At 43.3% G+C, this 15,659-nt stretch overlaps 1 protein-coding gene across 6 annotated transcripts in view; it reads right to left on the bottom strand.

The window, feature by feature from the left end:
• HIVEP2 (HIVEP zinc finger 2) overlaps positions 1-15,659 on the bottom strand; it is a 104,703-nt gene that overhangs the window by 40,434 nt on the left and 48,610 nt on the right. For 3 of the 6 annotated variants that reach the window (XM_061471684.1, XM_061471683.1, XM_061471685.1), the window contains one exon: positions 11,850-11,947. The gene's annotated coding sequence lies outside the window, so the exon portion shown is untranslated. Of the gene's footprint in view, positions 1-6,581; positions 6,651-6,762; positions 7,218-11,806; positions 11,948-15,659 lie in introns of those variants that run through there. The other 3 variants (XM_061471687.1, XM_061471689.1, XM_061471688.1) reach the window with 3 other exon arrangements.

Raw genomic sequence — 15,659 nt, 5'->3', positions numbered from 1 at the left:
TGGATAAAACATTGCCTTGCTTTATGCTTTAAGAACATGTATTTCTGTTTCTTTTTCCTTCGCAACCATCTTTAGAACGAACACTTTGTGGATGGAAAACATAAATTTAATTTCAGGCAGATACCTGCCTCAGCAAGTCTATCAGGAGCAGCTTACTTTCTCCAACTCAGACTCCTTATGTGAATACATCCACATATGGGCTTAAACATATCTGCATAAAGAGGTCCATTTGCCTGACTGCTAATGAATGCTTGGCAGTCAGAGCAACACGACAAGCGCATCCAGTTGTTTTTCATTTTTTAAAGAAAAGGATACTTACATCTCCATGAACAGTGCTGCTGAGTGTGCTTATGAAATGCACCACCCACGTATTCAAATTTAAATATTAACATTGATATGAAAATTAAAGGTGCAAAGAACAGTAACTTTTTCCCCACCTTCTTATGCAGTTTGAGTCAGTTTGTGGGAAAGTTAATGGAAATATTCCACCACTGAAATGGAAAGGATATTTATGCCTTTAATATAGTGGAAAACTCCACATGGGTGCTCTCAGAAAAATCACTCAAATGCTGTGCCCTCAGCCAGCTGAGAGCTTGGGTAGGTCAGCTTTGTGCATAGCCAGGACCATGTCCTGCTTTTCACCTAAGGTGCTTATGAGGATTGGAAACCAAAACCTTCTTTTCCAACAGGTCATGAATTAAATAACTATAGTTAGTTTCTAGGATCTCTTTCCTTTTGCTAGCAATCTCAGAGCGAAACAATAAAAGTACTGACACTGTAAATTAGTTCTAGAAGTATCTTTTTAATCACAAAGCTGCTGCAAGGTATTTCTTCTCCAGTAGCAGTAACAGTGAACTCAAAAGCATAGAGCATCTGCCAGCATTAGAAGAAAAGCACAGCTAAAACCACAGGTCCCACTTGTTAAAATGCTGCTTGTTACAGGAATTTCATCTATGCTAACACTCTGCTAGAGCAGTCCAGGTAACAGCAGCAATAACCAACAACAAGGAAAAAGTTAAAGGAGCACTATTACAAATGGAACACTGACATAAATGGTTCACTAACATTTTTAAGTCCCAGTGGTGTTGATCCACCCATGAGCAGGTCTGGATTTATAGCAAAGGAAAGAGTAAGTGCCTGACTACCCCACAGAAAGTTTCTATTTCAAAAAGTGCCTGCATTGCCTGAAAATGAAGATCACACTGCTGAAATTACCACCCATACAGTATTTTCTGTTTCCTCCTTGGGTTTCTTTCTCTCTATGGTAAACTGAGCTGCTCTAAGATTGTTTTTCTGTGATTTTCAGCAAAAGTAGATACATAAGGAACTGTGGACAAGCACCGAGGGCATCTAACCCACGAGAGACTTAGCCTTTGTCCCCCTGAGAAATGGATACAACACCAGCTTGAGTGGACTCTGAATCCTAGTTATAATTAGAGAGAAGGTGAAATCAGGCAAACCTACCTCTTGCTCAAATACTATTCTTTCCTCAGTATCCCTCTGCTCTCCAGAAAAATGGGTCTTCCCCTTGTTGGTGACCATCTATACAGGCACAGGATCCAAACTGTTTCCCACTGTGTCCTCCACATCTGCATATTGTCTACCTCTCTATTGACAACTTCCAATAAAAGCTTCCTTTAACAGTTGTCCTGACTCACAGGTTGGGGGGAGGGAAGCTGACCTCGCTGCAGCATCAAGAGCCTCTGACACATTTTGGGAGGCTGTGGTTTTGGGTCTGTAAGAATTCAGCCTTGTTTTCAACTAAGGTTTACAGGTCGAACTTCCAAAATATCACCCTATAGCTCCACATCCGTTAGCGACCTGATGTTGTTCAGTAGTTCCACTCTGCTCTATTCAGGGCTTTAGCCATATGTTTGGCAAATTGGCAGTACTCACCAGCAGAAGAAAGTTTCTCAGAAACACAGCCACCCAGCCTCCTGGCTGGCTCCACCTCTTGTCCACCCACTCCCAGTTTCAGACATTTCACATTCCAAAACTGGAAGTGTCTATGCAACATAAGGTCACGTTATTGCACAATGCGCTCCGCTCCTTCTAAGAGTCACTGCATCCTCAAAAGTACATCAACTCTAGCAGCAGGAGAGCTGTTTACAGTGCCTTTCTATCGGAGTGGGAGTATTTTCTCCAAGAATCTTACAACAAGGACATAAAGTGTATGACTCTTCCCTACATTCGGTAAAATTGTTACCAAGATGGCATTTATCTAATACTTCCACATAAGCATTCCTTCCCCTTTAAGCTGCCTTTTGAAAATTTGAGAATTCATTTTTATACTTCCCCAAGTATTTCTGTGCTGGAAAATTTTAGGACTCACTAAACAGAACAATTTCTGCCTATCTATCTTAAATTTAGAACTGAGGCCACTTGTAGCTTTTGCAAAGCAACTGATTGTCACCAATGTGGCTTTTGCCAAATGGTCTGAATAATTGCTATGATTCCTCCTTCACTTAAGTCTTTAAATTCTAACAGGTGAATGAACACTCCTGTTTCAATTATAACTGAAGAACACCTTTGCTTTTAGTATAGGGGATTAAAAGTGAGGCGGGCTTTATTTTTTATCCCCAAGGGACAGTACACACAGGTGGAAATGGGGATGTCACATTGTTTTATCTTTGAAACTGTGTTCAGCTTTTCAGGTACAATTAAGTCTTTGCCCTTAGCATGGAAAGCTTATTTGGTGTTCAGCTGAATTTAAGTGAGTTATGTTTGCATCTCCTAGGGCAATTTTGACATATTTATATGAAGAATAAATGACCAGTCCTTATGTGCATCTCTTCTTTCAACTCAGATCTGTCACCTTTGTCCTCAGCACCACTGGGGCAGCTGAGCAATGGGGAAGCTGAAAGATTCAGGGAAAGGAGGGCTCCCAGCACCCTCTGGTGAGAATAGGGATGCTGGCAGGACTAATGACTGAGCTTTCAAAAAGCCCTCCTGACTTCACAATCAAGCAACTTCTTCATAAGCTGTCGCTCCCATCCTCCCAGAAGCAAGAAGGTTCAGATCTAGCAGTCAGCATTCAGAAATGTGATTCACAGTGCCCAGTGAAAGCTGTGATGGACAAATTAAGAGGGGAAACAGAAGGAATCCCACGAGGGGCAGAACGAGGGACAGAGGAGGACCTTTGCACTTATCTATTTCACTAGATACACTAGCACTATGCTCTGCGGTAGATAAGGGTAGCCTGGGATGTTAACCGAGTTATTCATTTGGAAGATATGACTGAGAGTCAACTGCCCTTCGTCCCGTGAAAGAGATACTTAAAATGGAGCTAATGGTTTAAAGTTACTTAGCTCCTGTTCAATCTGTGAGCAACTAAAAGGTTAGACTGTAATATTTAACCACAACTCCCGTGCCTTTCTGAGAAGCACAGAGGAGGCTGCCTGAAGGAAAGTCAGACATCTGCCATGCTCCTTCCTGTGTGCAAGAGGTGAAAAAATCTGCACCATCAGCCTCATGTAGATAGTGAGTTTCCTCCAGGGCAGTGGCTGTCATCCAGTGTGCTTTCTAGTACAGTCCATTTCCTTCTGGGGGATGTTTCCCTCGGGGACATTTATGAGTATATCCAATATATCTTTGGTAAGCTCTAGCATTCAATCCAAGTAAGAGGGAAACAGAGACTGGCTTATTTGAGGCTGCACAGGAAAAAAAGAATAGCCCTCTCCGCATGCCACCGGCCACCACCACCAAATCTGCCAGCTGGTCACCATGCAATATAGTCAAAGGCTTAGTCCTTTAAGTAGAACTGCCTCATTTAAGTAGCCTTATGTCTAAATGAGAACAGGATGAAAAACCACTGAGGGACAGCAAGGCAAAGAAAAATATTCATAAAAGTCTGGAGATAATGGCACCGTAAGGAGAACACAGCACCTATTACAAAACTTGGTGAACTATTCAAATTGTTAAAAAGCAAAAGTGCTATGTGCATTCATTCTTTTTTAACATTCATCCGTAAGAGGTCACTGAGTGACACAACGATGCTGGTGTCAGCATCATTCCTCTCCCTTCCCATATGCTCAGCACCAAGTGTCCAGGCACCTCCAGTAATGTCCCAGCTGTCTGTTATATTTACAATATATTTACAATAGGGACTGTTAGGGCAGGCAATAAAGCAAGACGTGTGTGGGAGTCCTTTACTTTGATCATGTCACCTTAGCCAATTTTACAATCACTTAAATGTACTTACTTTTTATTCCCCATTAATCTCACACAGAATCCAAAAGTTTTACAGCCCCCACAGACGTTTTAAATTAACCAGTCAAAAGTAAGCGAAAATTTGGGAAACTGGGTTTGAACAGCAAAGATATAAGATCACAAATGGCCAACTCTCCTCTGGTTTCCCTGGGCTTGGGGCCTCCGTTTTAGAATCTGTTTCACTATGACGTTGTGAAAAAGTAGACTTTTTCACACGGGTGACCGCAATACAGTGTGAAACATGGAGAACTGTCAAGGTGACCTGCTCACAAGAACTTCTTCAGCATGAAGTTTTTGTACTGCCATTTGCTATGAGGTGAATGCAATCTGCATAACAGGCATATGCAACTTAACGGCAACTGAAACCGTTTTAGCTCAGTTCAGCTTATCAAAGATCTTCATGGAGTAAGGTGACTTAAAGGGAAGTATTTCATTCAGAGATTTCCATGGGAAAACAAAACCAAAAAAATAAAAATAGCAATATGGAGATTTTCCAGTGGAAAACTTGTTCTTGTGGAAATTCCGTTTTCAATTGACAAATTGCTTTTATGGGAAATTCCTAAGCAGCTGTAGGCACAGCCCTCATGCTGAGAAGTTTAAAAGCAGCTCATGTCTGTGCCAGAACCCTCGGATTTCCCACATCAGATAAACAGCAAAAGCAGAGCCCTCATCTTTCCCTCACTCCCATGCATACTCTGCAGCACACAAGCTGTCCCACTGCAGGCACAACAGTGTATTGCCTGCAGCGTCAATACACACGTGTTTACAGACGGGATGCTTGAAGGATTAATCTTTTAATGTCCCAAATCAAGATTAATTACAGCTGTTATATATGAGCTGTCCCTAATGCTCTGATACTGGTAACGCTGTCACTGACATCAGCAACAGGTTTACGTGCTCTAGGGACTGCAGGCTTGAGAGTCTTAAACTCCTCATAGAAGATCTGCACTAGGAAGAAAGAACATGGAGCTGACTTTTATGTGATTATGTGAATGGTCACAAATCATGGATGTAGCTTGACTGCTACTGCTTTACACTGGCTTAAATCCATCAATAAGAACTACACACTTCACAGCTAACATTACAGAGGGTAAGACATTTTTAGTGAGCTCACTAAGGGTCTTCTAATTTTGCAGGAGGAGCACTGAGCAAACATCTCCTTTACAGAATGATATTAGAAAAGTGTAAACCATTCATTATAATGCATCTTCTATCAACCACTTTAGCATAAATCATCATACTGAGTAAAACAGGTTACAAATTGTATTTATGGAAGGACTCAAAAGTATCTCAGAAAGTCAGATAAACAAAAAAGCTATTAAATTAGGCAGGTTTGTACAATCCCTCACAGTACAGAAGGGTACTGAGCACCTAAACATTGCAATGTTAAGGTGAACACCATTCATCTAAACATTGCAATGACTTACAGTATTTCTATACCAGCCCTGTATTTTCACCCTAATGCATTTTAAACACAAAATAAAATGTAGATGCCAGTGAGTAAACAAGTTAATTCTACTGACAGTACAGGACTCGTCTTCACAACTTACTCCCAAGAGCACTAGTTACCTCTTTCCTGCCCACTTTCTGTCCCTTACAGCCTATCTAACAGAATAGTGGATCCAGTATTCCCCAAGCCATGCTGAGCTGGAGGAGCTCAAGCACAGCAGAGCTGTGGCAGGAGTGGGAACCCCAGCGTGCCATTGAGGAGGCTGTCGGCAGCTGGCTGCCTGCCAGATGCTGCAGGCTTCGAGGTGAAGGAGTGGACAAAGGCCACTGCTCAGCTGCTATAGTGACCTTCAACTATGCTGATCTGCGATGGAAAAGTACCCCCTAGCCATGCTCGTGTTTCTAAACCGCATGCTTGCTGGCTATCTGCAAGACTACAGTCACACATATGATAGAGAGCTTGCACACATGCACAGCCCACGTCCATACTGCACGAGGCCAACAAGTTCCCATCAACCCCAGTCACATGGTGGCCAGCCAGTTATATAGCAGAGACACTGCTGCTCTGTGCCCAGGGAGTGCAGCAACCACATGTGCTCACCATGGTGTGCTGCACGGCTGTGAAAATCATACACACCGAGATCGAGCTGCAAGCAATGTGAACTTCAGAGATCAGTTTAAAACCCTCCTAAAGGAGTTATTCTTTTGGGACATCATAGTAATAAAAGACAATCACAGTGAAACCCTCACTTATACAAGCTTTGCTATTGAACTGAGAAGAAGGGCATTTATTTTCAGAGTTGGACACTCAAAGGAATACTCCACAAGCTATAGTTTTTTCCAGTATGTAACAGAGATAGTTCTACTACACTGAAACACACGTGATAAGAAGGCCCAGGCTCTTCTCCATATTCTCTGCATACCTGTTTCTATCACACAGCTGCTCTCAAGTCTACAGTTTCCTGTGCAGTACAAAGTGCATACCACTTCCCCTACGGAAAAAAAAAAAAAAATAAAAAAGAGGAGCCTTGCTTGTTCTTAATTGCCGATGGAAATACTGTCATATTTTCCACTAGTCAAGCCTGAAACCATTACTGAACCAACCTTCATTAATTTTCCACAACATTTTGCAGAAATGTCAGGAAACAGCTGCACCAGAAATGATTAACTGTCCTTATCACTAGGGCTTCATTGGCCAACTTCAAATTACATAGGTTTTCTTCTTTCAAAATGCTGCATTCAGTGATGGCTTTTGTTATTCTTCAGTTGACTGTCTCAATACATCGCTTTCTCCTCAAAAGTATCTGATTACACAGGTTCAGTGGTGCACAGACATTTTATGACCGGTGGAAGAATTTGTATGGTTTGGAGCCGCATACTTCTAGGAAAAGATTGCTTCCTGCATATTGCTCAGCTGTGTCTTTCTTGGATCAAATTCAATGAAATTCACAACTTGCAGTCAAATTGTATTTGCCAGTCAGACTGAATTCATTACTCTGACACTTTTGTTGCTGCATTTTCTTATTTCTTTCCTTTCCTGTCCTTTTCCTTTCCCCTTTTCTAACCCCCCCCCCCCCCCCTTAGAGCTATACCGTGTGTCAAATCTTCTCATACAATGCCCTGTACATTTTCTGGCAAAAAACAAGTGGAACAGTATACATCATCATTCCGAACATGCGAACACTGAGATGCTAGAAGGCTTGGTACAAAGTAAGAGTGCAGCCATCTGGAGATAACTGCTAGTGTGGATCTGAGATTCCCAGCTGGCTGAGCCTTTGCAGTCTCAGAACTGTTTAGCAAAGCATGCGTGAGCACGAGGCTCTGCTCACACAGATCTGTACAGGGTACTTACTGGGTATTATGCAATTTTTCAAAAATGTAGATTCTTCAGATTTCTGATAAGAACACAGCAACAAAAAGCAAGGCTCACAGGATTACTTTTAAAGACCAACACAGAATCATAGAATCACAGAATGGTTTGGGTTGGAAGGGACCTCAAAGGTCATCTGGCTCCAACCCCCCTGCCATGGGCAGGGACACTTTCCACTAGACCAGGTTGCTGAAAGCCCTGTCTGGCCTGGCCTTGAACACTTCCAGGGATGGGGCAGCCACAGCTTCTCTGGGCAACCTTTGCCAGTGCCTCACCACCCTCATAACATCACATTTCCTTCTTACAGCATGGCATATTACAATATTTCTGCACATATGGCACTGTCGGATTTGAAACTGCACTTGTTCACTCTTCTTCAATGAAGATGTCTTGCCTTCATTGAAGCTGCAAGCCTTGAATCCTAGGCTTAGGTTATTTTCAGAGGAAAATACAGATGTGAAGAGATACATACATGTGTTGGAAGTTATGTAAAATTAATCCATTGAGTGTTATTCGGTGTTAATACTGTTATGACCTCTTACCCCTAACAAAAGACAAATTACTTGAAGAAATTACAGTCACATAAACAGAGATTTACATAGGTGTTAACTGGTCCTTGCCCATGGTACTAGGTTGGAACTAAATTACCTTTAAAGTCCCTTCTGACCTAAACCGTTCTGTAATTCAAAATGATTTGCATTTCTTGCTTTTTAAATGGGTCCCATTATGTGCACTGCAACACAGAATCCACACACAGCTCTACTCAGAGCCAGCTGCTGAGGACCTCACTCTGTCCCAGGGCAGCTCCTGCATGCCCTTAGGGCCTCCAGGAGGTGTACAGACATGCAGCCAGCACACCCAGCATGGATCACAGTGCGATTTAACGGGTGCAGTGCTGGCTCAAAAAAAAAAAAAAAAAAAAACCAAACGAAAAGGAAAAGAAAAAGACACATTTTTAAATTACCAAGATACTTGCTTAGACAGCAGAAACTGCAGTACACTATATTCTGCTTAAAATATGCATGAATATATACGGGTTCTATTTACAAGACATGAAATACTGCCAAAAGTGTCCAGGGTTTTTAAGATTCAATTTTACAACACGCAACGCTGAATTTCTCCTTCCCATTATCCTCATCTGTCTCTGTTCTAGTTTGAAAGGGGCAGCTTGTGGTGCCAGAGGATTTCAAGGGCCGTGTCCTTCCAACACACGGCACGTCAACGTGCTGCCAGCTATCACACTGCCTGTGTGGCTGTGGCTGCGCAGGGCACGCATCAGGCACAGACTGCGTACAGCGGAAAACCGAAGCTAAGTTGTTAGGTTTCACTAACCAAGTCCTGATTGGGGTTTTGGGGGTATGGGGTTCCGCTGCTGCCCGAGGGGACAAGGGCCGCAAGCCGGCAGCTGCGGCAGACGGCAGCCCGCGGCTACCAGTGCCTCCGCCGTTCCCCCCGCAGGCGCGCACCCGCGGCGGCGCGCACCGCACAGCTCTCCGCAGCCGGCAGCCCCCCTGGCGCGCACCCGCAGAAGCGCGCACTGCTCCCCGCCGCCGGGCAGTGGAGCGGCGGGGCCGGGCGGCAGCAGCGCAGCGTCGGCGGCGATTCATGGCCGGGGGGTGAGAAGGAGACTCGGAGCATCGGAGTGGCAGCCCCCGTTTCTACCGCCTCCGGATGTTTTCAAGTGTCCTTCTCCCCGCCCCCAGGCCGTCAGGATAGCAAATGAATGCGTTGTCCCACCACCCTGCCCGGTCACCTCTTGGATGTGAAGGAAGAAACATGTTTTTTTCCTCTCTCTGACTAATAGCGGGTCAAGAAATGAGTGCTCTTGCTTCCCCCAGAGTTTCCACATCTTGAGCTTAAACTGCCGCCAGTACAGCCGCCTCCTGTTCACACTGTCAGCAACGAGACGCAGTATCTGCGGGCAACGTTGTAACAAAAAGAGAGACCTTGAACTTTCTTCACCCTTTGCACAGTCATTTATATTTGGGCAAAGTGGATAACAGCTCCTTTAGCTTTAAGGTAGTGGCATTTCATGCTTGCTCAGCAGTCACTTTACCCAGGTATAAATAGCAAAAGGTTTCAGGCAGTAGAGAATTGGGACCAGTATCTTCAAAGGATTCTCAGTCAAAATAAGGCAGCTAGTCCTCCACACCACAGCTTGTGCAATCTCACTCTGCTGCAAGGATCATTCCCTGCAGGGGTGCCTAGGAATGCTGGTTTGGCAGCATTGCATGCCCTGGTCTTCAGAGAAAATGTGCCTTCCTACCACTGCATATCTAGTGGTCGAATCAGACTGAGAGCTTTCACCTGTAAAGTAGGGAGTAATAGGGCTCAGTTTCTTAATGGGAGCCTTTTATTAGCTCACACAGTGTTATTTACTACCCTATCAGTATTAAGTGCTTGCCTTAATATCCTTAGTACGCAAGGTAGCAGTACATATTATCATAGGTACAATAACTTTGGTCTGAACTACGTTAATTGAGAGCATCTATTCTAAAACTGAGTTGTTCCAAACAAAAAAGTAAAGCATGCCATTACATGACTGACACATTACCAGGGAGAGCTCTCAGCGTACAAGAGAGCCACAGGAAGAAGGGCCCAATGCACAGAAGTACCATTAAGTCACACGCTAATGAAACCTGAAAAATTCATGCTAAAAACCCATTCGAGAGGACGGCTGCCATGCTCTTGTGTACCAAAGTTCTCAGTTTTCCACTTAAATCCTGCCTGGTGAGTCAGGACGTGGCTAGGTTTCTGTACTACAGGAGTAAGTATTCCGTTACTCCTGCTTATAAATTTCACACGCTGTTAATGCTTCCCAAACTGGCAACAGAGCTCAGGGGTGCATGAGGACAGTTTGTTTTCCTGCTGAACTTTCAACATAAATTCCACAGGACCTCTGGCAGGGATGGATGATACCTTCTGTTTTTGCTGACACGTTTGTTGGTACCCCCCCTGCTGACAGCCATCAGTTTGCACCCCTCTCACCCACCCACCTCTGATCCCAGGCTGTGTGGAAAGATCTTTGTTAGCTCTTAGACACTACATAAGGGAAAGGCTGCCATGCAGATAGACAGATTCCATTGCAAGGACTTGGAGAGGAATCCATAAGAAGAGATACCCCATATAGCAACCATCCTGGACTGCAGAATATCTGGGATCAGTTCCAGGTCTGAGACAAGGCTCAGGGGATAGCCCATCTCAATTTAACCCTCTCCATTCTTTACTTCATATATAGAATGAAACATAGGCCCAACACCATTTACACAGTCCTGAAAAATCTGGGCGGTTTACCTCAAAATATGTTCTGCATTTACTCTGAACACCTTCTGTGATCATGGTACCAAATGGGAATCTCCGGTGTCTTCCTTATATGCCTAGATGCTATGGTTGCAGATAAATATTGGATAATTAAAAAAAACTAAAAAATAAAAATAGAAGGCCAATGACAAGGATTAAACTTTTTCTTGTCACTATTTCAATCAAGTCTCATTAAATTCTGAGGGCTAACAATTCCTGTACAGAGAAGATTAGAGGAGATTCTCAGTGCTTCAGGACTCCTACTACAATAAAATGAACTGTCCTGCACGCAGGCACAGTTTTTGAGACAACATCAATGTGAAACCTGTCCAACCTGTGATTACCACTCCAAATAAACATGGAGCTGCAGTGAGGAGATCAAAACACACCTTCTCTTGACAAGATAAACTGGCTTCTGAATTACCTACTTGATGCCATAGTAAGACTATTGGGGATCCAGTAACTTTAAGGTAGCTTGGGTGTTATTATACTACAATGTCAGCACCTTCATAACTGCAGTTTCTATGTGCCCAAAATGTTTAAGGCCCAGAGGAGTAAATAAACTTAAAATAGTACTGTTAATGCTGCACTTGAAATGGCAAGACGGTCAAGAGAAATCACCAACTTACACTTCAGGACAATCTACAAATAAAACAAAAAAAACCCAATAAAACATTTCAGATATCAAAACCCCATCCACCATTTCTTCTTGTATTTTTACAAGTACATTTTTCTGTTTATTTGGCTCAACAAGTGTGCTCCCTGCATGCTTGATGTAAGAACTGCAGAGAGAAGGGAAAGGGGCAAACCAAAGCAAAGACAGCACCTTCAAGTGAATAAAAACATACCCTGTCCCAGAGAAGAAATGCTTCTGATTACAAAAAGAGCTGACTTCCATTGCAACAAAAGCACATGTAATCAGTATTTAAATAATAGTGACTTCCATGTTAACCCTTCTGAAAATGAATAATTATTCACTCTGGCTCACTCCCTCAACCCCACTCTTTCTTTGCTCTCCTACCTGGCTGCTGCCGTCAAAGGTGCAAGTGAGTAATGGTTCCAGTCAAGGCAATCTGGTTCACTGCTCCAGCAAATATGGCTGTTGACTCTCTCCTCCACCTATTTGAAAAATAGAAAAGATTTTTTCAGGATTGCGATCAATTCAGTTTGCTGTTTGATTTTATATCCTAATTGACATTACGGCATTGGCTACATCCATACGTATAAGAACCTCGGAAATCCTTCATGCTACTCGGGTCTTTTTACCCCAGAGCAATATGGCATCAGCTATCATTAGCTGTCCTATGTTTTCCTGTGGTTTGCTGTGGGCTAGAATACACATCAACTAATATATTCTGCGGTGAAAACAATAGACATACAAGACCAAAAGGTACATACAATGATGTATTTCCAAACATGATGTATATAACAAGCAGTGTAAACACACAAAGCATGTGGAAGTGGCTTTGTAGTCTATTTACCTTTAGGGCTTGCAGTTCCAGGTGTTCTGCCTTATTTTGAAAACATCATACCCAAATCAGAACTTAAGAACACTTCTTTTTTTTAATTAAATGCAAATACTTTCTCGTTACTGAATCAGAGCAGTGCAATTGTCTTTCATTCTGCTTTTCTGTCTAGCACTGTGCTTTAAAAGTGAGATCACCTCTAAAAATTCTCTTTCCATATGATGCAAGTCTGTTTTAGAAAATAAGTTATTAGTGTACACTGTGAAAATCACTCATACACCTTAAATCTCTCCTTACATGTGACAGTACTCTGAGAAAGACCACAAAGAGGCACTTTCTACATACAAAAGACCTTCTGTAGGCATGTATGAAGGAGCAGATACACATAGGTAGGTCCGAGGCCCAGAACACCAGGAAATGTGTTCATTAATGTGTTTGTTAGATGTGTTCGACAGCTGCAGGCTGCCACATTTGCACCTGCAAGAGCATGGGTCTGGAATACATGGAGGCTACCCTTAATCAGGGCATACAGACAATGCACCAGGAACTGGAACTCCTGTCTATACTGCACATAATAGAGCTGACTGAAATGCCCACCTCATTAGTACCGAGACAACAAACCTTCAGTGATCTTCTAGTGATCACATACCCGAAGGCTCTAGCTATTCTGATTCCACCGAAGACAGGTGTGAACACATAGAAAACCACAGCGCACATTTTGCCCAGGCTTTCGTTCAGGTTTGCCTGTGTACTTGAATGTCCACATGGGAGATGCCACCCCAGATGACATGACACGGATGGGCAATGTGTGGGCATCCCAGGGCTGATGTGCAGCATCCCAGGGGAGTGCAAGGCACCAGCAAAAAAGTGTAGCTCGTGTTGCCCCTTCTCTTGCTCTTTGCCCTGGCCCTGATGCTGAGCCCTGGCTGGCCACCATCTCAGGGCAGTTAGGTCACTGCAGCAGCAAAAGGTACCTGCATCTCAAGGGCTTACAAGTGTCATGGCAGAGGAGCATGCCAGAGGACAGGAAAATCTCAACTGTAGCACACCAGATTTGCAGATCCGTGCTCATGGCCTGACCATACTGGCACTGAAGCCAACAGCAAACCTCCCTCTGCTTCCAGCAAGTGCAATTGCTGCCCGTATTGCCCCACGCACAGGGCAAAGCCTGTCTACTGTGGGGTAGACAACGCACAGCACTTCCACTGCTAGCAGGCTGCAGATGTGAGCTGCTGGAAACAGGGTGCCAAAAGCTGAAGGATAAAGTACGCCTGGAACCAGTTAGCAGTAAAAAGCATATGCTTACAGGTTTGGTTTTTTTTTTTCCTGTAATGTTTGCTATCAGCAACAAAACCAAATAGCAAATGATAATGTGTTACTGACCGGCAATGTCAACAGTGGTCTATACAGGCATCTGAGTATATAAAACAACATATGCTCTGGCTCCAGACCCTGACACTTTGTCACACAAATATACAGCTTTCTAGGAAATGAGCTGGGTGTGGAGCCAGGAACCACATTTGAACCTTTGACCAGACAGGGCACAATGCAGTTTTCATCTGTGGGTGAAACCTTGGCATGGCTGGACTCAAGGGCAAAATTCTGTTTTTAGAAGGACCAGTATTTCACTCACTACTTCTACAACTGGCCTAAGAAAAGTTCCAGTCAAAGAGCAAAGCAAAAGAGAAGTCAGGAGTCCTTACTGTCCCATCCTTCTGTAGGAGCTAGAGGTACTCTGGATTGTAGCATCCTCTCCCTGGTGTGGCATGGACACCTTCCAGACCTCAAGCAAGTCAGCAGGTGCCTTCACAGGCCTAACTGACTTTAGTGATGTTGGCTACACTTGCACTCAGTCATTTTTAATTAACATGCATTGTGAATTGGTTTATCTGATCCTCAACCCAAAGACAAGGGTCTTTATTTCCATTTACAGTAAATCCTCTCTATAGCACTCTGGCAGGAGCAGAGGGGGCTTTCATGAAAAGAAAATAAAGCCTTAAGTGAAATATGTCATTTAGGAAACAAAATCACACTGCTGCTGCTCCAGCTACATACAGAGTATTTAAACTAAAATCCATGAGGATCATTATATTCCATTTTCCCTCATTTTCTTTTTTAGCTCTTAACTGATGGGAGCCAGCGTCTTCCCTCTCACTTTGGTAGCCTCACTGTCTTCCAGTGTTTCTCAAAGCATTCCTTAGCATCTGATCCAAGTGTGAAAGACTCTCCCTGATTTCAGTGAAGACTGGATCAATTTCTGAGTCTTTAAGGAGTTACTTAATCGTGACTCACACTTGGGCAAAATCTATCTAGAGCAGTTCTATGATTTCGTCCAGGCACTACTACCGCATCTCCTTACTAACCTACCATCTTACAGGAACACTGGCACTAGCAAACAGGACGTGGTCTGGGGGAACAGCCAAGCTACAGAGTCTCTAACAACCCCAAATACTGCATGTGTCATCAAACAGGATTTTACTGCCAGCTATTGCTCCCAGAGGCATTGTAGTGATACTAAAACCAGAAACTTTTAATTTGCTTTTATCACCGCGTTAGTAAAAATTTGTGCAATCCCTGGTTCTTTGGCAGCAAAAGGAAACAAGTGTGCCTTCAGCAACTGCCCACCAATGACAGAATGCAGTGCCACCACCACTGCTGAGCATTTGCTAGTATTTGGTCATATCTGGTCATGACTCTCCACATCTGCTACACTTCTTTGCCAGCCATGCAGTCTAAGATTAAACAAGCACATCAGAAGGGAAATGAGAGTATGAGAAGCATGGCATGCCGTACTGCTTGGAAGAGGTTTTATTCAATCTGAACTTTGTATCACAGACACTCGGGGATTAGCCTATTACACGGGACCTGGAAACACATAGGCAGAAGTGCTCTGATAATGACTCTTACATCATCTGCTTTTGAAAGACTGCTAGCTTCTCCCTTGGCAACTCCCATAATCATTTCATAACCGTAAAACTACACCTTCAGTGGTGAAACAAAAGTGTAGCAATAGGCATTGGCACCATCTGACCATAAAGATTAATTTATTTCATGGATCAACAAGAAGGACTTTGTTTTATGTTATTTCTTATATACCTGTTATATCGACACTGTAATAAGGTCAGCTGAGAGTAGGGGAGGGACAGGGAAATTCCTGCACTCTGTACAGGGTAAAAAACATCAGAAATCTCATGCATATTTTAATCAGAAACTAAAGTTTAAGGAAAGCAACTGGATATTTATTTTACTGATAACAAGTTAACTGGCTTATAACAGGTAGCATTCCAGCACAGACTGAACCTTACCATGGTTTGGGAATTTACCTAAAGCCTCAGTTTGACCAGGTCCATAAGAAACCCAGGTGC

Source organism: Pezoporus flaviventris, unplaced genomic scaffold, assembly GCF_033815535.1.
Source record: "Pezoporus flaviventris isolate CSIRO_AGI_PZ_B2104156 unplaced genomic scaffold, CSIRO_AGI_Pfla_v1 ptg000066l, whole genome shotgun sequence".
Taxonomy (NCBI): Eukaryota; Metazoa; Chordata; class Aves; order Psittaciformes; family Psittacidae; genus Pezoporus; species Pezoporus flaviventris.
This window is presented reverse-complemented; position numbering and strand designations above follow the sequence as displayed.